Genomic DNA, 23,686 nt, shown 5'->3' with positions numbered 1-23,686 from the left:
AACATGATGCTATTTCGTGTTAATTCCGATCGTTCACACGAAATAAAATTTAAATATGAAATTCTGATCCGTTCTATTTCATCCCACTCCATTCTGTTCGAAAAAAAAAAAATGTTCAAATGGCTCTATGGAACATAAATTCTGAGGTCATCTGTCCTCTAGACTTACAACTACTTAAACCTAACTAACCTAAGGACATCACACACATCCATGCCCGAGGCAGGATTCGAACCTGCGACCGTAGCAGCAGCGTGGTTCCGGACTGAAGCGCCTAGAACCGCTGGGCCACAGGCGACGGCTTATTCTTTTCGATTAAAATCCCTCCCAACCCTGTTTCAGCGAAATTGTAACTAATTGCCCTCCATGCAGAACTATAAGAAATTGTCCATGTTATAGCAAAACTGTAACAAATTTCCTACATTACAGGGAAACTGTAGCAAATTTCCTATCTTGTAACAAAACTGTAACAAATTGTCCTCCAGTGTACAGTAGAACGGTAACAAATGTCAGTCTAGTGAAATGAAGACGTCATGCAAACCGATTTAAAACTTATATACAGCTTCCAAATGCAATCGAGAAGTATATTATCAGCTTACTCCTTGGCAGTGAAAGAGAACAGTGTTCATGTATCTGGAAATAAAGGAACGTTAGAGATTAAGCATATTAGATCACGGAAAGTTACTGTCAGATGAAGAATTTGTTGAGTTATGTGATGATATGCTATTGGTTGAGATATTGCGTTCATAAATGAAGAAGTAACGAAATCATATAGATGTAATGGATACAGTAGTGTCTGCTTAGAGTAATGCGCTTTCTGTCGACATCAAACTTGGACTCTTGTTTTTTGTGCTAAGAATTCAACTACAAAATTTAATGTATTTCATTATATACACTTATCTATGTGTAATAGCAGTGATAAAAATTGAAATATCTGAAAGGATAAAAAGTTAATAATTACTGTTATTCGGAAACATTAACGTGATGAATGTGTGGGCACATATTTGCAAGGCAAATGCTGTCAAGATACAGGGTGGTTCAAAACGAGCGCCGGTTTTGATATACCAAATTAAGGAGTTTATTTTTACGAAAAGTGCAAACAAAATCCAGAAGCATGTTCATCTAACCTACCCATATCATGTATGAAAAATGTGAGGCTGTGACCTCTACTGCGCTCTGTCCATGAAATTCACTTAGACTGCACGGCAAATTACGACATTTATTACGCTTACAACTCGTCGAACTTCCTGCAAGTCATGGATGTTTCAGATGTTGAGATGCCCCCAAAGAAAAAGGTCACAAGAAGTCACGTGACCTTGAGGGCCATTGACGATCAGCATTGCGCGAAGCGAGGTGATCCGGGAACCGCTCATGGAACAACTGAATTGTTTCAAGGGATGTATGGCAGGTGGCACCACCCTACTAAAACCATAGCTCTTCAGTGTCCATTCCATCCAAGTGAGGCCACAAAAACTCTCTTATCATCGTACAGTACCGGTTTCCAAGGACTGTCACAGCCTCATTTTCAAAAACATAAAGGCCGATGATGTCATCTGACCAAAAGTCGCAGCAAACCGTTACTCATTGTGGATGTATTTCTCTATCTTGGATCTTGCGAGGATTTTCCTACCCTAGGATACAGCAGTTCTGCTTATTCACCAACTGTTTGAGTATAAGTGCGCATAATCACTGAAGATGATTTTGTTTGCGAAGCTGTTGTCCTCCTATCGTCCTCTAAGAACCCAGTCAACAAACTGTCGTCTCTTCTGGTGATTGTCACTTTCAGCTGCTGCGTCATCTGAATTATTTAGGGGTGGTAACGGAGATCACATCGGAAAATTCTCGGTACTGGAGAACAGCTAAACGCCGAGTGTTGGGAATGGTGACAAATAGATTTCATTGGGCTATCAGCGACACTCTTACGAATATTCTGTTTGTTTCGGCCAGAACGACGAAGGCAAAGACATCTAAAGTTTACTGTTCAACCCGTCTCAAAGAACTTTCTAATAAATCTAGGAACTGTTGATACATTCGATGTCTCATTATGAATTAGAATGCGCGAAGTCGCCTAACAGCTGCTGCAGAACTTCCTCCATTCTGATAAAACGTTTCCCGTTTCCACGATTGGCACAAGTTGTGCTCAAGCCAACTGCTCCATGGTTAGACACCGAATGCAAGTAATTAAAAGTGATTCAACACTCGAAACGTACCTGTAAATAGAAAAGAATCAAAAGTGTCACCAACAGACGAAAAAAATTTAAAGCCATTTCAAAATCGGCCCTCTTTTTGAGCCACCATTTATATCTAGGAGTGTGTTGCCATGCCATATATTGAAAGTACACCCATTTCGAACAATTTTCGGATGCAGATAAGATTTATGTACTATAATGTGACTCATTTCTTGCATTTTATACACATCCGAAGTCATAGCATTTATTTAAAGCTAGATACAATAAGGAACTGTACAATTAGTACCTGTGACATGGAGAATGATTATTTGTGAACAATATGTTACTTTGCGAAAGATAAAAAATAATTCTATCAGAAAGTAAAACAGAAGGATATTGTGGTGTCACCGCCAGACACCACACTTGCTAGGTGGTAGCCTTAAATCGGCCGCAGTCCATTAGTGCATGTCGGACCCGCGTGTCACCACTGTCAGGGATCGCAGACCGAGCGCCACCACAAGGCAGGTCTCGAGAGACTGACGAGCAGTCGCCCCAGTTGTACGGACGACTTTGCTAGCGACTACATGGACGAAGAATTGCTCATTAGCCGAGCCAATAGTTAGAATAGCCTTCAGCTAAGTCAATGGCTACGACCTAGCAAAGCGCCATTAGTAACATTGCATGTATCTATGGAGTCTCACTTATATCGTCAATAGCGATGTACCAATGATGGATTAAAGTTAAGTATTCCAGAAGCTACGTACTTTTCTTTATAGCATTCATTACGTATCCTGTTACATATCTATCTCTTGTCTGCTAAACGCGTGCCTTTCAGCTACTTCCGTGGCGTGGCTGTCTTGCTACGCCACAACAGTTGGCAACGAGTCAACGGAAAGGGTCTTGTTCTTTCTCATTGCTTACATTTACTTGTGTCATGGCTTCGCCAGATGTACTGTCCGAATTTTATCGCTTGCAGAATCAGCAGACGCAGGCGTTATTGGATGCCCTTGGACAGCTCGTCCAGGGTCAACGTGCACTGCAAAACGGCCGCCGCCGCTTCACCGCTACCGCAGCCACAACATGCAGTTGCACCACCATTCCGTAATTTTCAAGCAGACGTGGAAACATGGACGGAGTGGTCACGACAGTTTGGATTTCATCTCGCCGCCTACAGAATTCAAGGTAACGAGTGGCAGCCTCATTTATTGTCGTGTGTAGGGGTGCAAACGTACCGTGTGATGGTGAAATTATTTCCCCGACGCGACGTAGCAACTCTGTCCTACGAAGAAATTTTGTCGGCATTGGACACCTATTTCAAAGAAACAGTCAATGTCGTTGCAAAAAGGTATACATTCTTTCATACAAAACGTACGGCCGGTCAGACTAATAGGGAGTGGGTTGCAACATTGCAAGGCCTTACAAGGGATTGTGCTTTTGAGTGTGAATGTGCACTCCCTTATTCAGATACAATGGTACGTGATGCAATTGCGCAGAACGTTTCTGATGTTCGTATATGGGAGCAAATTTTGAAACTAGTCAATCCCTCCCTTCAACAAGTGATAGACATATTGGATCGGCAAGACACGCTTGACTTTGCTCAGGAATCATTTGCAACTTCGCCAGCCGTGTGTAACATTAACCGGCCCGCCGGGCGCGCTGCACGGCCCGGTAAACTGCCCTCGCACACGTCCACGCAGCTGCTGCGACGCTCTAAACAAGGTGTGCCGCGCCAGCATACAAATGCAGTGAAATCATGCCCGCGGTGTGCTACTAGACATTCGCGTGAACATTGCCCATCACGCCAAGCTATTTGCTTTTTCTGTAATACGAAAGGACATGTTGAAAGTGTTTGCCAGAAAAAGCTCAGATTAGACAATCACAACCATTCCAGGCCCTTTGCTTCGCGCTGGAATCGAACCACGAATACTCAAGCTCGTGAACCTTCGCCCATGGACATTCATGTAGTTAATTCCACTTCGTCCAGTGCCACTTTCTCTAACAGTGACTGTGTTCGTCCCACAAATACTGTGCGTCTACGTAGCCGGAAATCACGTCAATTAGCAAGTGATGCTGTACCTGTATCAGTTCAAATGGCACGAGACAGTCGCTCTTGTCGTCAGCAGGACAGTAAACTTTTTGTAGATTTGGACTTTAATGGCAAGGTCATACCATTCCAGCTCGATACCGACGGCTGACCCTGTCCTTGCTACCGTTTTGCGTTTTGTTGCTACGCAATGGCCTTTGTCAAAGTCTCGGATCGAGGATCCGTTGGTTCGCCGATTTTTTGCTCACAAGGAGAGACTTTTTGTTCGACATGGTGTTTTGTTGTTGCGTTCTGATAATGATCAGTCCAGGGTCGTGGTCCCACGTTCGTTACAGTCCTCTGTTTTACGGCTTCTTCACCAAGGACATTGGGGTATAGTGCGAACGAAACAACTTGCACGTCAGCACTGTACTTGGTTCGGAATCGATGCTGCGATTATGAATATGTGTTCTTCTTGCATGGCGTGTGCCGAACAACAATCCGCACCGCCGCGGAAAGTCTTTGCATGGCCAAAAGCCACTTCCCCTTGGCAACGCTTGCACATCGATTTTGCTGGTCCATTCTGGAATGCTCGATGGTTGGTTCTGGTAGATGCCTTCAGTAATTTTCCTTTTGTTGTCCGGATGTCTTCCACGACGTCCTCTGCCACCATCCAAGCGTTGTCTGCTATCTTTTGCATTGAAAGTCTTCCGCAGACTATTGTTTCCGACAATGGCCCACAATTCATGTCCGCAGAAATTCAGTCATTCTGCCAGGCCAATGGTATTCAACATCTGACATCCGCGCCGTTTTCGCCTCAGTCAAACGGTGCCACTGAACGATTGGTCCGGACTTTCAAGTCACAGATGTTGGAGTTGAAAGAGTCGCATTCTCGGGAGGACGCATTGTTGCTCTTTTTGTCTTCGTATCGCTCTCAGCCCCGAGATGGTCGCTCGCTGGCTGAGTTACTCCACGGTCGTCCTCATCGAATTTTGATGTCTTTGCTGCATCTGCCGCTTCAGGTTCCTGTGCAGCGGCAGACTCCTGCTTTTGCTCCAGGCGACGTTGTATTCTAGCGCAACTATCGAGGTTCACGGCGTTGGCTCGCAGGGCGCATTCATCGCTGCCTCGGCCGCGCGATGTATTTGGTTTTGGGGGCCTCTGGTGAGGTGCGTCGGCATCTCAATCAGCTGCGCCTCTGTCGTCGCACGGGTTCTGCCGCTCCCCGTCTGCTTTCAGCGACGGTGCCGTCCGGTCAGCGCCCTGGTGACCCATCTACTGGCTCGCCTCATCCCCAGGTGTTACCGACGATGCATTCCATTTTGCCCCATGGCGACGCGCCGCCGCCGCCTCCGCCGCCGCCGCCTGTCCTTCCGCCGGCGCCGCCCGCAGTGGACGCTTCGCTGCGGCCGCCAAGCGCCTCCCTGGGTCACGCGCCGCCGATCGCTTCCCGTGACCTGCTGTCCTCCGCCAAGGAACTCTTGCCCGCTCCGGTCCCCATGACATCATCGCGCGTCGGATACCCCGACGCAATGGAGGTCGACCCTTCGGCCCCTCCTGTCTCTTTACGGGCGCATACACCGCATGTTGACGTGCACCCTGGACTAGGTTTTCAGGCGTTTCCTAGATCCCCTCGGACTGAATAGCCGGGTGCGGGTGGCACAGCCTCGCCTGTTGTTAGGCTCCCCACCTCATCGCATACGTCAACATGGGGTCCTCCCCACAGCGGGCGGAAGCCTTATAACACGTCCGTTCGCCGATTTGCGGGGGAGGAATGTGGTGTCACCGCCAGACACCACACTTGCTAGGTGGTAGCTTTAAATCGGCCGCGGTCCATTAGTACATGTCGGACCCGCGTGTCGCCACTGTCAGGGATCGCAGACCGAGCGCCACCACAAGGCAGGTCTCGAGAGACTGACGAGCACTCGCCCCAGTTGTACGGACGACTTTGCTAGCGACTACATGGACGAAGCATTGCTCATTAGCCAAGCCAATAGTTAGAATAACCCTCAGCTAAGTCAATGGCTACGACCTAGCAAGGCGCCATTAGTAACATTGCATGTATCTATGGAGTCTCACTTATATCGTCAATAGCGATGTTCCAAGGATGGATTAAAGTTAAGTATTCCAGAAGCTACGTACTTTTCTTTATAGCATTCATTACGTATCCTGTTGCAGATCTATCTCTTGCCTGCTAAACGTGTGCCTTTCGGCTACTTCCGTGGCGTGGCTGTCTTGCTATGCCACAACAGATATAATCCATAAAAATATTTCACAACGTGATAAGCTGCGAATTTTCTGCATGTTATAGCTTCAAATTTATTTTCGAGGATACTGTCACTTTCACATATGAAGGAGCCATTTAACAATGACGTCGCTGCAAAATTTGTTGACACAGAGACTCACCAATACGATAAAGTGTAAAACGATGCATAATATCTAAAAATTAGGTCAGTGTATAACACAGAAAAACAACGGTGTGTAGCAGACGCCATTTCCCGATGTAGGCGAGAAATCAGCAGAAAAATCACCACCACTGATGATGTTTTACCTCAATAAACTGAAATGCGTATAGTGTAAAAATGACGCATTTTTGTAGTTGCAACGACAGAACAAAAATGCCCTCAAGAATAGAGACTCTCTCTTCTTTTCCTACAACACGCGAATAGGTACATTTGACTTGTGACACTTCTAACTAACAAGCAAAATATCTTTGCGTTTATCTCTTCAAAGTGTTAAGTCATTACAATTCTACGTACCGAAAGCAAATTGTGAAGATTCCTATGAAACACTAGTATCTCCCCTCATATCGCTTTTTTTTAACATCAGTAGGAAAAATTGTCCTAGTCAGTACAAATTTATGTGAAATATAGAGTTTACGATCGATCTAATTCCCACTGAACTGGATTGTCTGGAATGGATTTTAAAAGTTGTTCAGGAGAATTTTTTTTTTACTGAGACACGTCGACAGCACTCACGTAATATGTGAAAGGCTGTACAAGACACATACAGGCGATTGAATCCAGAAGCCCAACACACAGGTACAGCTCGCTGCGCGCTCTCCAAGGCGAGAGTCGCGTCACCTCAGTCCAGTTGTTGCTGATGTGTAAAGGGTGGGCTGCATGCAGACATTACGCAGTACGTTAAGTTCCTGTGTGAGTCAGACACTTACGGATTTGAGAAAGCGATTTACAAACTTCATCAGGTCTCTCTCATTGTCTCCAACCACTCACAATTAGCTATCATCAAAATTGAAGATGTGTTTGTGTATCTGTGCTTTAGTGTGAGTGTGTGTGTGTGTGTGTGTGTGTGTGTGTGTGTGTGTGTGTGTGTGAGATGTTTTAAATGTGGAAATGCTGCATATTACGCCAGCTACATAATTTTTTGGACAAATACGTTTTTCAACAACACCCAGAAAGACTGAAGTAGTTTAATGACTGCTAAAGTACTAGCCTGTGACTGGATGATTCGTTTTAACGCTAGGTTAAATACTATGTTGTGATTAGTGGAGGGGGAGAGAGGCAGGAGAGCGTGGAGGGAAGAAAGAGGTTGATGAGGAGAGACTGACATAGAGGGGGGGGGGGGGGGAAGGGAGACGAGTACGTGTGGCTCATCATGTCATTATGTGACGTCACTGATTAGAAGGTCGTGGATTGTAATGCCATGCAGTTGCCCCCGTGTATTGACAGTACTACACTTGACGTCAGTGGGCCTGCAAGATTCGATACCGCATTTAAGTGCAAATTGGCCAGGATGAGTGTAGTATTCCTGTCTCGCAAGCCAGTGTAGTGCATCTTATAGAATGCGCGCAGGTCATATTTCTGTCTAGACTAATGAATGGCTACGAAGTCTTTCGCGACGTATTTCTTGAGTAAAAATCTCTCGGTGTACATGCCACGTCAATTCAGGATAAAACTCCAAGTTTTCGACCACTACCTCCATGGTCGTCGTCAGGGCTAAAACTGACTGTCGTGAACTATTTTTTTTTTCTTTATTGAGTTTCGATTACCCCTAAAGGGGGCGGGCTGGCAGCAGCTTATTACGCCGCTCTTCAGCCTACAGAATTTGTTTTAAAATGATGAAGAAAAGATAATAACAGTTGGCGATAAAATCGGTGACTTACAGGTAAAATGGCAGAAAATGCTGGAGCTTAAAACATAAAACACAGGGTTGATGATGCTAATAAAATACACAGGAAGCAGAAAAATAATAGACAGACAATTAAAAAACACGGCGACAGTCTGGGTTTTGTTCGCAAGAGATATAAAATGCACACCCAGCGACAGCATGATTTCCGTTCGCAACGCTGTGGAAAGACGCACAACACTGAACCTTCACTTAAACACTGCACTAAAAAGTTGGCACAAATATGACATACCACACTCGAGAGCAGGTGGGGGAAACTGGTCAGATGACGAGAAAAAAAGGGGGGAAAGAGAGGAAAAGTGAAGTGGGAGGGGGGAAAGGAGCCAATGGAAGAGGAGGATCCAGAAGAGGGGTGGGGGGTGCTGAGCAGACGTGCCAGGGAGTGGGGAAGGCAGAGGAGGGGAGTACAAAAGGACTCGAGGGGGGGGGAGAAAGGAGATAGGGAGAGGGTAGGCAGGGAGAAAACACAGGATGGAAGGGGGGAGGAAGAGGGAGCCCAGGGAAAGGACGTAGGAAAGGAGGGGGGTGAGGATCAGAGTTGATAGGAGGGATAAATGGAGGGAGAGAGGGCACCATCTGGGAGGGGGAGTTGATGGAAGCCACCTTTGGAAAGGAGATGTAGGGTGTAGAGATGGAGGGTTGGGGGGATACAACAGTGAAGACGTGGCAGGGGGCGGGGATGAGGGAGGAGAGGAGCAACCAGGGGGTGAGGGGGTTCAAGGCGGCGGGAGGTGTAGAGGATGCGGATATGTTCGAGGAATAGGAGCAGATGGGGGAAAGGAATGAGATCATTGAGGATCTGCGTGGGGGACGGGATGGAAGCTATGGCTATGCAGATATGGCTACCATACAGACTTATATCTGCATAGCCATAGCTTCCATCATCCGTCTCAGAAGAGAGCTATGCTGAATACTTTAGTACACAGAGCCAGGATTATATCCGACAAGGACCACCTCGGTCCCGAGATTAACCATTTGACGACTGTTTTCAAGAGGAATGGTTATTCTGCCGGTGAAATTAAATCAGTATTGTCCAAGAAAGTAAGACACGATGCCGGCCACATACAAGAAGAGGACCAACACATAGCGCGGCTTCCTTTTCGCGGTGCTACAACGAGCATGATAGCCAGAGTCCTGAAGAGGCAAGGAATAAAACCAGTTTTCCAACCACCTAGGAAAATTAAGGAAATGTGGAGACCAGTCAAAGATAGCCTCGGCTTAAGAGTGCCGGGAATTTATACTGTTCCTTGCGAATGCGGCAAGAATTACGTGGGCCAGTCTGTAAGAACTGTTGCCGACCGCTGCATCGAGCACCAACGCCACCTGAAATACAGGTATTTGGAAAAATCAGCGGTGGCTGAACATAGCCTGCTTAACAAGCATAAGATTTTATTTGAAGAAACCAGAGTAATAGCCCACGCATCGAATTACTGGGACTCTGTGATCCGGGAAGCAGTCTAAATTAGGCTTAGCGATAATAATTGTAATAGAGACAACGGTTATGCACTTAGCAACACTTGGAAGAGTGCACTAGATAAAGAAAAATCGCAGAGAAAAACTTCTCGCACTTTACCCCCTGATTCAAGGGATGTCGCTGCAAGCAACGTGGGATAGCAACTACATCTATGGAAATAGAGGGCACCACTTCACTACGCGCCATATCGCTGCTGCTATGACGTATTCCAGCCAATCACAAGCCGTCCTTTGCATATAAAAGTGGGAACCTCGCTAGTTCACGACATATCTCCGACGGTAATTCGTTTGAATACCGCCCTTCGATTGTGCTATTACGGTACCAATCGAAGCGATAGGTGTTACAGGTGCCCGCCAGCTCGTCAACGTGCAGCAGTCCAGCCAGCATCGGTCCTAGCCAGCAGCCAGCAGCCAGCAGCGGTCCCCGTCGGCAGCCAGCAGCGGTTCCTGCCAGCGTCCATCAGCGGATCCTGCTAGCAGCCTGCAGTCGGCGGCCAGCAGCGGTTCCTGCCAACAGCTAGCGTCCAGCCGCGGTTCCTGCCAGCAGCCAGCATCCAGCAGCGGTTCCTGCCAGCAGCCAGCGTCCAGCAGCGGTCCCTCCCAGCAGCCAGCGTCCAGCTGCGGTCCCAGCCAGCGTCCAGCAGCAGCAACAGCAGCAGCAGCAATAGCGTCGCCGCCCCGGCCAGCAACAGCAGAGTGGGGTTTCGGCCCCAGTCTCCTTCATCGTTTCTCGGTCCCTTCTACTCTGTGTTTCTCCTCGCCTTCTTTGTCCTGTCCTGTGCTTTCCCCTTCTCGTAATGTCGACCCCCACCACCGCCACTACTGCCACCACCACTGCCATCATTTACACGTCCCCCTCCGCCACCGCCACCACTATCACGTGGTGTGCCGCATCACATCCCCGTCAGTCCATTCCCCCACTCCTCACTCTCCCATCTCCCTCACTATTTGTCGCCCCATCCCCAGTTCATCCCTTCCGCGCCTCCTCTGATCCCTTTCCTCCACTCCCTCTCTCTGCTCCTTCCGTTTCTGCGGCCCCCGCTCGGGTGGTCGCCCGGAGTGCTACGGCCCACGCTCCACTCTCCCCTTCGCCTTCATCATCATCGTCTTCACCGTCGCCTTCGCTATCGTCCTCACCATGTCTGGCGCCACCTCCAGCACCGGGACCTGCTACTCCCCGTCACCTTCCAGTTGCTCCCATCCCACACACCTCCTCCGTCGCCGTCAAGCGCCCCAGTGGCACCCCTGCCTCCTCTACTCTCAAAAAGGCTCCGCCTCGTCCCCCTTCCCCCACCCATGATGCCATGGATGTCTCCCCACCTGTCTCTGCCCCCTCCTCCTCTTCCTCTACCCCCACCTCCTACCGCTACCTCCTCTCCCATCCTGATCCCGCCCTTCTTGAAGCTCGGAACCTCACCCTCTTCCTTTGCCAGAATTTTCCTGGTGCCCCCATCTCCCTCCTCACTCCTCACCATGATTCGGTGCTCATCTCCTCCACCAGCCCTACCCTCCACACAGACCTCCTTTCCTGCATCCCTGTCACCCGCTTTGGCCCTAATGTCTCTCTCACCCCTGCTCCTTCCCCGCCTCTCTCCCGCCAACCCCAACCCCCGCATCGCCCACCGACCCTCATCGCCGTGATCACTCAGCTTAGTCTGACGATCATGGAGGAGGAGGTGTTGCCAGAGCTTCAGGCACATCCCCATCAGGAGGTGCGTGCGGTTCATTGCATGCACAACACTGCCGGCCCCACCCGCCTTATGCGGCTCTTTTCTGAGCATGCCCCCTCCATAGACCGTCTCCTGAAGGAGGGTGCCCTCCTTTTTAACCAAAGTTATAAAGTTGACCCCTCCCGTTCCCCTCCTCAATCCCTCCGCTGCCAAAGGTGCTTGCGGTATAATGCACACACGACATCTGAGTGCCACGAGGCCCCCACCTGCCCGCACTGTAGGCAAGCCCACTTTTTATGGCAGTGCCCCAATCTCCAGTCCCCCCCCTTCTGTAATATCTGTAACCGCCCTCATCCTACCTACTCCCAGAAATGTAAGGCCCAACCCCCTCCTACCACTCCTGAACTCACTGTTCCTGTCCGCCCTCTGGACGCCCCCATCCCTCCCAGCAATTACCTTAGCCCACCCCCTACCGCTGAGGACATGATCAGATTCCTCACCATCATCCTTCAGAATGTTCATCCTTTTCAGCGCCCGCACACCATCCAACAGATCTCCCTCGCCGCCCGTTCCGTTTTCCAACTCAAAATGTACGCCACCTACTCCAACAACCAGGCCCATTTCACCTTCTCCCATCTTGACACCCTCATTTAACTTCCTGTCATGGCGCGACAGCACCGTATCCTTTTCAAGAACATCCGCTCCTTTCCCGCCAACAAGAACCTCTTCCTGCACACCCTTGCCACCCACCGCGTGGATGCCTTCCTCCTCAATGAAACGTTTCTCCAACCCCACCACACTGTCCACACTTCGCCCTACCTTCTCCACCGCTCCGATAATCCCCTCCCGATCGCACGTGGCGGCGTTGCCATTGGTCATCACTGCCAGATCCCCATTCGGCTCCAACCTCTCCTTCCCTACCCCACTGAACACCTGGTTCAAATGGCTCTGAGCACTATGGGACTCAACTGCTGAGGTCATTAGTCCCCTCGAACTTAGAACTAGTTAAACCTAACTAACCTAAGGACATCACAAACATCCATGCCCGAGGCAGGATTCGAACCTGCGACCGTAGCAGTCTTGCGGTTCCAGACTGCAGCGCCTTTAACCGCACGGCCACTTCGGCCGGCCTGAACACCTGATCCTTAGACTCTTCTTCCCCGGCCTTACCGTTACCTGTGCCACCATCTATGTCCGCCCCAACGCCCCTATTCACTTCGACTTCCTCTCCCACACTGACCGTACCTTCTCCTCCTACGTGATCGCCGCCGACCTCAACATCCATAGTCTTTCCGCCGCCCAGTTACGGCGGTGGCATCGGTTCCTCTCCTCCCTTCAAGGCGACCTCATCCCCATCCTCCAGCATACCCGTCCCGAATCCAACTCCACTCCCGATGTTATCTTTTCCTCCCCCAACCTCCTTGGCCGCATAACGGTGGATGTCCTGGAGCCCATTGGTAGCGACCATCTCCCTGTCCTCCTCACCATTTCAGATGGTCGCCTCCCCCACCCTGACCCTCCTAATGACCCTCCCCCTAAGTACTTCCATGACCATTCCCGTGCCAACTGGAATGCCTACCGAGATACCCTTTCCACCCAGGTCGATAGCCACCCCTTCACCTACCACCTACCACCACTCTCCTTTCTCCAGCAGACCTTATCTGAGGCCGTGGAGGCCAACGTCCCTACTGTCGCCATCCACCCCCACGTCCTACTTTACCCCCACAGGCCGTCCTCCTCCTCCATGAATACCGCCATCTCTACCGTGCCTTCCTCCACACGTGTGACCCGGACACACTGCGACGCCACCGGCAACTCCAGCGACACATTCGTAATTTGCTCGCGGGTAAGAAACGCCGCGACTGGCGACAGATATGCACCCTTTTAAATGCTACCCTACCTATCAACTCGTCCAAGTTCTGGTCAGCCTTCCGTCGCCTTACTGGAACTAAACCCTCCCCCTACTATCCTCTTCTCCATGATGATCACCCCTTCCCTGCCTCCCTTAGTAAGGCCAATCACTTTGTCTCTTACCTCTCCGATGTCTTTTCCATCCCCATTGATCCCCAGTTCGATTCCTCCCTCTTCCCAGATGTCCACAATCGAACTGACACCTCTGTTCCTCCCCTCGCTCCTGGTTTCCAGTACTAGGACAACATCGCACACACGGAACTCAATACCCCTATCACTACACAGGATCTCATTGCTACACTCCGCACGAAACGCAACACCGCTCCTGGTCACGATCGTGTCACCTACCGTCACCTTTGCGAAGCTCCTGTCTCTTTCCTCTCCACCCTGGTCAGGTTCTACAATGTAGTCCTGTCCACCGGTTACTACCCCGACCTGTGGAAAACCTCCCATATCCTAATGTTACTTAACCTGGCAAACCGCCGTCCGCCGTCTCCTCCTACTGTCCCATCAGCCTTACCTCAGTCTTCAGCAAGGTCCTGGAATCTATCCTCACCCGATGCATCCACCAGCATCTCCACCAGCACCGCCTTCTTCCCATTACCCAGTGTGGCCTTCGGCCGTCCTTCTCTTCCGACGACCTTCTCCTTCACCTCACTCATCTCCTTTCCGACCAGCTTAATTCCCGTCGCTCTGCAATCTTCCTTTCTCTGGACCTCGTACGAGCTTATGACCACGTATGGCATTCCGGTCTCCTCTTCAAGCTCCAAACCTTCGCCCTTCCCATTAACTACGTCCGTTTGATCGGCTCCTTTCTCTCCCGCCGTCCTTCCTATGTCACCATCCATAACACAGATTCCTACACCTTTTTCCCCTCCGCCGGTGTGCCCCAAGGCTCCTTCCTCTCCCCCCTTCTGTACCTTTTGTACACGGCGGACATGCCGCCGCTTCACCCCCCATCCACCTTCTCCAGTTTGCCGATGACGCTACCTTCCTTGCCCTTGCTCCCACCCTGCAGCGCTCCCAACACCTTCTCCAATCCCATCTTGACCGGTTCACCACTTGGTGCAACCAGTGGTTGCTCAAGGTCAATCCCTCCAAAACCCAGGCGATCATCGTAGGCAAAACCACCCCTTCCTTCCGCCTCCTTGATTTCTATCTCACCATCTATGGCCGTCCTATCGCCCTCACTCCCACCCTTAAGTACCTTAGCGTCACCCTCGACCGTCGCCTCTCCTGGACTCCCCATCTCCAGACAATCCAAGCCAACGCACGCTCCCGACTCCGTCTCCTCAAGCTCCTTTCCGGCCGTACGTGGGGGCTGGACCCCTCCACCATCCTCCACACCTATAAATCCCTTATCTGCCCTATCCTTTGTTACGCCCATCTGGCCTGGATCTCTGCCCCCCCTACCTTTTATAAATCCCTCCAAATCCTTGAGCGCCATGCTCTCTGCCTCGCCTATCGCATCCGTCTCCCCTCCCCCACGCGGATCCTGTACGATCTCATCCCTTCCCCCACCTCCTCCTTTTCCTTGAAAGTATACAGCTCCTGTACACCTCCCGCAAACTCGATCCTCCTCATCCGCTTCTTTCACCCATCCTCTCCCACCCCTGCCCGATGCCATGCCTGTATTCCCATGTCCCACCCGGTCTCCATCTCTCCACCCTCCTTACCCTCTCCCAAGGTGGCTTCCGCCAGCTCCCCCTCCCTGGTGGTGTCTTCCTCCCCTCCATCTACCCCTCCTATCAACTTTGATCCTCCCCCCCACTTTCTGTGTCCTTTCCTTTAGGCACCCTCCCTCCTTTCCTTCTCCTTTTCCCCCGTCCCCTCCCTCCACCTCTCTTCCCCTGGGCTTCCTCTCCCCCTTCCTCCCTTCCCCCTGTCTCCCCTGCCCATGGCATCTGCTCTCCCATCTCCCTCCCACCCCCTCTCCTCACGTCTTGGCAGGTCCCCGGACTCGTACACGGTTAGTGAAGATTCGCGCGCCGGAGATCAACGCCTCGTGTTCTGTGTGTGCCGTCGTTTTGTGCTTAAGTGTTTCAGTGTTATTCGTTTTTTGCACCTACGTTCACGTGTGACAATTTTCGTTTCTGTCTGTGTCCAAGTGTCTGAACCATTTTATCTTGGACTCTACGCCCGTGAACGGCACCTTGTATTTTAAAAAGTGTTTGTCTCCGTTTATATGTCCACCATCTTTTTTCTCTAATTGTCTACATTGTATCTTTGTGTTTCTCTGCGGCCAAAGAGCAGCGTAGTACGCTGCTGCAGGCCTGCCTGTATACAGGTTTCAAAATGACAATAAAGTAAAACAGAAAAAAAAAATAGTTCACGACAGTAAGTTTTAGCCCTGACGACGACCATGGAGGTAGTGGTTGAAAGCTTGGAGCTTTATCCTGAATAGACGCGGCATGTACACCGAGAGATTTTTACTCTAGACTAATGAATATTTTCAGAAAATCTATGCTTTCTAAGACATCAGAACATGAATGCGTTTTTTCATGTAGTCACTCATATATTAAATTTTACTACTATAAAATTATGTTTCACAATAATCAATGTATTATTTATTTAGTTCCATTTCCAATGAAAGTAGGTGCTGACAAGTGTGAAAATTACCGAACTACCAGTTATAAGTCACTGTTGCAAAATACAGACGAATGGAAAAACTGGTAGAAGACAAGCTCGGGTAAGATCAATTTGGATTCCGTAGGAATGTAGGAATATACGAGGTAATACTGACCCTACGACTTATTTTAGAAGATAGGTTAAGGAAAGTCAAATCTACGTTTATAGCATTTGTAGACTTAGAGAAAGCTTTTGAAGGCAATTTACAATTTGTACAGACACCAGGTGGCAGTTATAAGAGCCGAGGGGCACAAATGGGAAGTAGTGGTTGAGAAGGGAGTGAGACAGGACTGTAGCCTAACCCCGAGTTATTCAGTCTGTATATTGATCAAGGATAAAGGAAATAAAAGAGAAATTTGGGCCGGCCGGTGTGGCCGAGCGGTTCTAAGCGCTACATTCTGGAACCGCGCGACCGCTACGGTGGCAGATTCGAATCCTGCCTCGGGCGTGGATGTGTGTGATGTCCTTAGGTAGTTAGGTTTAAGTAGTTCTAAGTTCTAGGGGACTGATGCCCTCAAATGTTAAGTCACATAGTGCTCAGAGCTATTTGAACCATTTTTTTGAGAAATTTGGAGTAGGAATTAAAACCAATGAAGAACAAAGAGGGACCTTGAGGTTTGCCGATGACGTTGTAATTCTGTCACAGACAACTATGGACTTTGAAGAACAGTTGAACGGAATGGACAGAGTGTCGAAAGAAGGCTAAAAGATGAACATCAACAAAAGCAAAACGAGGATAATCAATGTAGTCGAATTAAATCTGGTGATACTGAGGGAATTAGATTAGGAAATAAGACAATTAAATTAGTATACGAGTTTTTCTATTTGGGGAGCAAAATAACTGATGATAGTCGAAGTAGAGAGGATATAATATGTAGACTGCCTATGGCAAGGAAAGCGTTTATGAAGAAGAGAAATTTGTTAACATCGAGTACTGATTTAAGTATCAGGAAGTCTTTTCTGAAAGTATTTGTGTGAAGTGTAGCCTTGTACGGATCTGAAACACGGACGATAAGCACTTCAGACAAGAAGAGACTAGAAGCTTTCCAAATGTGGTGCTACAGAAGAATGCTGAAGATAAGAAGGGTAGATCACGTAGCTAACGAGGAGGTCTAAATGGAATTGATGAGAAGAGGAATTTGTGGCACAGCTTGGCTAGAAGAAGGCATTGGTTGGTAGGACACGTTCTCAGCTATCAAGGGATGACCAATTTAGTATTGGAGGGGAGCGTGGAGGGTAAAAATCGTAGGGGGACTCCAAGAGATGAATACACTAAGCAGATTCAGAAGAAAGTAGGATGCAGTAGTTGCTCGGAGATGAAGAGGCTTGTGCAGGATACGGTAGCATGGAGAGCTGCATCAAACCAGTCTTTGGAATGGAGACCACAACAACAACTACATTTATTTAGCATATTAAATACGAAGAAATATACCATAAAGTATAAATAACTTGATAACCTACACGCGTCATAAAATTTTTGGGCGTTAAATGCGTTAAAGAACCTACATTTGGTACCGAAAAGACGAATAATTTTTCGGTAAACGCTACTGAGGTGGCACCTTGTATTTCGAGGACTTCCTGGAAGAACCTGAAATCTCGTGTATCAGGGGTGGTAATTCCTATTTAGAGGGTTGGAGAATTTCGATGGCACTTGAGGAACTACGGGAGATAAACGAGCGACAGAATTCCACGACGTGTACGCAATGACTGTGCTCCTGTGCCCTCCACGGCTCTGAAACGGTTATTCACGACACTGCCGACAATTACGGAAAGTGCTTGCATTAGTACGCCTCTTGTGCGTTCATATGTCTTAGTAGCTTACCGGTATTTCGACGAAATTAACTTGCGCTGTTTCCTCATTCTATGGGCAGCTAGTCTGCATAAAAGTCAATCTGAGAACAAAATGCGTAACACTACCACAGCAGTGCCGCTATACTTCTTACTCCTATTCTACTGCACAACAATCCGTAAGGTAAGTAGAAAATGCCACTTGTAACGTGAAGAGAAACGGATAACTGTGACCAAACTTTTAATAAACTTCTAGCTCCTTTCTCCTTTCACAAGGATTTCAGTCTCCTTTTCGCCCTATATTGTACAATATCCTTTTATTTGGATGTAGTAATTCCTTGGAGAAGTGTTTAACAGTGAATACTTCATTCATAATGCATTTCATCATCATCATATACAACACGCATAGAAAAGCTCACACAAGTGATCAATGCAAGAAAAATGTACCCTCTCATTTGGTAAAGAGAAATCGTGAATAAAAAGTATAATACAAGGCTATGGTTGGTTTTGCTGGTACAATAATTTCTGTAACAAATATTCGTAACTGCTGTATTAAGGACAAAAGGTAGCCACTCAGAACTGCACAGATAATGGAAGAGCTATTCTTGGCGCAGGTGTAGGCAAGAGATCAAAATTTCTGTTATGGGAAGGCTTCTAAAACGACTCCATTGTACACACTCTTATGAGATGCTTTGCTTGGAAACCAGTGGCTGAGGCTTTTGATGAAATCGTCTTCTTAGAGAACTTTTGCTTTTGATGTTGTGTAACAGGCTTCTACGAAGTATTCGAGTATGAAGATGGGATAACATAACAATGCAGTGCACGTACGAGTTTCACCTTAACAATTCAATCGCAGTTCACGACTCCTTATCCATCGATGAAAGGCACAGATTTCTCCTCCAAAACTGACTCTAGCAGTAATCTACAATATGTGATCAAAAGTATACGGACTCCCTCGAAAACATACGTTTTTCATATTAGGTGCATTACGCTGCCACCTACTGGCAGGTACTCCATATCAGCGACCTCAGTAGTCATTATAAATCGTGAGAGAGCAGAATGGGGCACTCCGCGGAATTCAAGGACTTTGAACGTGGTCAGGTGTACTTGTGTCATATGTCTATACGCGAGATTTCCACGCTCCTAAACATCTTTTGGTCCATGTTTCCGATGTGATAGTGAAGTGGATACGTGAAGGGACACGTACAGCACAAAAGCGTACAGGCTGACCTCGTTTGTTGACTGAATGACAGGAATTCGAAACTGCATCAGGATCCACTCCATGTAATATGACAAGTAGGCCGAGGGTGAGGAAACTTTGATTTCATGGTCGCGTGGGCGACTGAACAGTGAAGAAACATTGTGTGGAGTGGCGAATCACGGTACACAATGTGGCGATCCGATGGCACGGTGTGGTATGGCGAATGCTCGGTGAACGTCATCTTGCTTCCCACTGTTGTAGAGCGATTAGGGGAAAGCGATTGCATCTTTCAACACCATCGAGCACCTGTTCATAATGCACGGCCTATGGCGGAGTGGTTACACGACAATAACATGCCCGTAATGGACTGGCCTGCACAGATTCATGACCTGAATTCTATAGAACACCTTTGGGGTGTTTTCGAACGTCGACTTCGTGCTAGGCGTCATCGACCGACATCGATACCTCTCCTCAGTGCAGCAATCCGTGAAGAATGGGCTGCCATTCCCCAAGGAACCTTCCAGCACCTGATTGAATGTATGCCTGAGAGTGTGAAAGCTGTCATGAAGGTAAAGGGTTGGCCAACATCATAGTGAATTTCAGCGTCACCGATGGAGGGCGCCACGAACTAAGTCGTTTACAGCCAGGTGCCCAGAAACTTTTGATCACATAGTGTTTGTATTTACATGTGAGATATAGTTAGTGGAAAACCAAATGAATTCAAAAACTAGATAAATTTTTTCACTTACATTATTTCTCTGAGCTGTTTCACTAGTATTACTAATGTATCCCGAATGTTAACTCCTTTCAGTTTAGTTGGTATTGTAGTATGACATTTTAGTTAGAACCTAGGCACGACTTGGTTTTGTTCGGGTTACGGACGACATTGCCCTAGAAGACGTCTTAAATGAGTTTCATTTCTCTGATTCCGACTAAGATTCTGTTCACCACAACCTGTTGTCTTCTTCCTATTATTTCCCACTGGGAACCCCTTTGCCCCAGTATTACTTCACATTGCCTGAAAAGAACCGTTACTCTACAGGGTATTAGGAAATCCCAGTTAAAAACTTCCAGGACTCGTCGAGGGCAGTGAGTACCTACTCTTTTGAACGGCAACGCATGTCCGGAAACGTACCGTTTTCATGCTACTGTCGTTTGAAAATTTCTTTTCTAGGTGGATGTGCAACAAAGTAGTTGTAGTGCGGGGTGGTTACGCCGCGTTGCCTGATGTCATTTGACTTGTTTCCTACCTCTCTGACTTGGTTCAAGCCTCATTTACGGCCGTCCGGAGCGGCCGAGCGGTTCTAGGCGCTACATCTGGTCCCGATGGACCGCTACGGTCGCAGGTTCGAATCCTGCCTCGGGCATGGATGTGTGTGATGTCCTTACGTTAGTTAGGTTCTGTGGGACTGATGACCTCAGAAGTTAAGTCCCATAGTGCTCAGAGCCATTTGAACCTCATTTACGTGTCTGTAAGTGTTTGAGCGTCAAAGCTGAGAGCACGTTTGCAAAATACGCCGACGTTATCCTTCTGAATGGCGAAGCTCACGGTAATGGAAGAGGTGCTCGTCGCTTTTACCAAGACTGTTCTCCACAACGTCCGACTCAATCACATACCCTTTTCGCCACAATTAAGCAACGGCTTTGAGAAAGGGTGCATTCACCGTCACCAGGCGTGACCGCGGTGCTCCAATGACACGTCGCACACTAGCACTGAAAGAGGCCGTACTGCATCACGTTGAAGAGAACCCATCGACGAGGAGACGAGCAATCTCTTTGGGTGATTATGAGTGGAATTTTAAGATACGTGATGTGCTGGGTCACGCTTAATAAACTATTTGTAAAAGTGGTCACTTTACTAACATGTTTGCAAATGGTTGTAGCACGGAAACGGTCCGTTTCCGGACAGGGGTTCCAATTCAAACTTTTATCTACTCACTTCTTTCTACAAGTCCTAGAAGTTTGTAACGGGAGTAATGAGATGAATTTCAAAGAGGTCACATAACTGACTCGAGCAGTGAATGATAAAAAGTCATAATCATGCGCCTGTATTGCTAAGAAATCGACGTGTCTGGCTGCTATGTGGTGGACCCGGGCTCCGTTACAGGTCTTTCCAACCAGCGATTCCTCCTTGTTAGGAGTAGTGCAGCGAGGTGAACTCAGCATCGTGGTGCAAACCGTAGAGCTACTTGAACGAGAAACCAAATGTGAAAGGTCAGGAAAGCTGACAAAGTAGGGCAGAGCCTTGCTCATCGCATGCCCCTCCGTACCGCATCCGAAGATACCACGGGCAGACGATAACACGGAGACCGTTCGGCATCGCACAGTTCTCAGCGACGAAGCGCAGATTTTTTATTAAATACAGTATAGAGATTATAGAGATTTATCGAGGCTAGAGACACTCATGAACAAATTATTTTCGATGGCAACCTCTCACTGACAAGTCGTTGCCACATGACAATAGACAGTGACACCAGAAATTTTGACCGAATCATGGTACCCCAGCAGCATCCTTTGTACCTCGATATGTGAAAACCTAGCGCCTGAAAAGCACTGATTTGCAGTGTGTCATTCTGCGCTCGAGTATAGTCATGACAGTCGTTGCAAGACATCACGACTTCCAAACTTCCCAGTATATATTTACTTACGTTTCAATACCGTACACTCACTGGATTCATATTAAGAAGAAGAATGTTTCACTTTTCTATCTGTGCATGTAGATCTGTAGTTTTCAAGTTTCTCCTAAACAGCTTAAGGCGAATGCAGGGACACTTTGTCTGAAAATATTGTGCTTGTTTTCTTTCCGCAATCTTGACCATTCTGAGCTCTTGCCTTAATAAACTCGTCATCGACGGACCTTTAGAACTTACTTCCTTTTCTTCTTGCACCTGGTTCATCCGAGTCGAATTTTAATACACACATTAAAAAAAGTTTTGCGTCACCTCGGTTCCGAGGGTTTCGGAACCTGTACAGAAAACTGGAATATAGATCAACATAAACATCACTTCCGCCCTTTTTATTGCTCATGGAAACCACAAATTGCATGTTATACTATCATACAGTAAGAACTCCAGAGGTGGTGGTCCAAATTGCTGTACACACCGGCACCTCTAATACCCAGTAGCACGTCCTCTCGCATTGATGCATGCCTGTACTTATCGTGGGATACTATCCACAAGTTCATCAAGGCACTCTTGGCCCAGATTGTCCCACTCCTCAAAGGCGATACGGCGTAGATCCCTCAGAGAGGTTGATGGGTCACGTCGTCCATAAACAGCCCTTTTCAATCTATCCCAGGCATGTTCGATAGGGTTCATGTTTGGAGAACATGCTAGCCACTCTAGTCGAGCGATGTCGTTATCCTGAAGGAACTTACTCACAAAATGTGCAAGATGGAGGCGCGATTGTCGTCCATGAAGACGAATGCCTCGTCAATATGTTGCCGATATGGTTCCACTATTGGTCGGAGGATGGCATTCACGTATTGTACAACCATTACGGCACCTTCCATGACCACCAGTGACGTACGTCGGTGGCACATAATGCCACCCCAAAACAGCAGGGAAACTCCACCTTGCTGCACTCGCTGGACAGTGTGTCTAAGGCGTTCAGCCTGACTGGGTTCCCTCCAAATACGTCTCAGACGATTGTATGCGACAATCATCGGTGAAGAGCATGTGAAGCCAATCCTGAGCGGTCCATTCGGTAAGATGTTGGATCCATCTTTATCGCGCTGCATGGTGTAGTGGTTGCAAAGGTGGACCTCACAGTGGACGTCGGGAGTAAAGTTGTGGATCATGCAGACTATTGCGCACAGTTTGAATCGTAACACGACGTCCTGTGGCTGCACGAAAACATTACTCAACACTATGGCGTTCCTGTCAGGGTTCCCCTGAGCCATAATCCGCAGGTAGCACTTGGGCGTCCTGAGCGAGGCATGTCATCGTCAGTTCCTGTCTCTTTGTTTCTCCTCCATGTCCGAACAATATTGCTTTGGTTCACTCCGAGACGCCTGGATACTTCCCTCGTCGAGAGCCCTTCCTGGCACAAAGTAACAACGTGGACCCGATGGACAAGGCATGGTTGAACTACAGACAACACGAGCCGTGTACCTCCTTCCTGGTGGAACGACTGGAACTGATAGGCTGTCGGACTCCCTCCGTCTTATAGGGGCTGCTCATGCATTGTTTTTTACATCTTTAGGCGGCTTTAGTGACATACCTGAACAGTGAAAGGAACTGTGTCTGTGATACAATATCCACAGTCAACGCTTATCTTCAGGAGTTCTGAGAACTGGAGTGATGCAAAACCTTTTTTGATCTGAGTAGTTTTGTGGTATGACAAATGCGTTCATTGTGAATACCAATAAAATGGCAATAGTACTCAGCATGTACCGATGCTAACTTATGAGTTTATGAGAGGCTCAGGTGGGCACATTTTTAATTGGCATTTTAGGGATTACTCAAACTTTAGGTTTTAGTGTACTGCAATGTGGCTGTCTCCTCCCTTTTTTCCTTGCGGTCAGCCGGCCACTTCCATCTGCTATATTGTTTTAGCTCCCTCTACCACTCCCTTGCAATCAGTCATCTCTGCACTCAACAAGAAGTGCATGGAGTTGTAGGAGGAAGAACGGATGGCGGTGACGGCCAGTAAACTGCTGTTGGCTAAGTCAACAACTCGG

Source organism: Schistocerca serialis, chromosome 2, assembly GCF_023864345.2.
Source record: "Schistocerca serialis cubense isolate TAMUIC-IGC-003099 chromosome 2, iqSchSeri2.2, whole genome shotgun sequence".
Taxonomy (NCBI): Eukaryota; Metazoa; Arthropoda; class Insecta; order Orthoptera; family Acrididae; genus Schistocerca; species Schistocerca serialis.
This window is presented reverse-complemented; position numbering follows the sequence as displayed.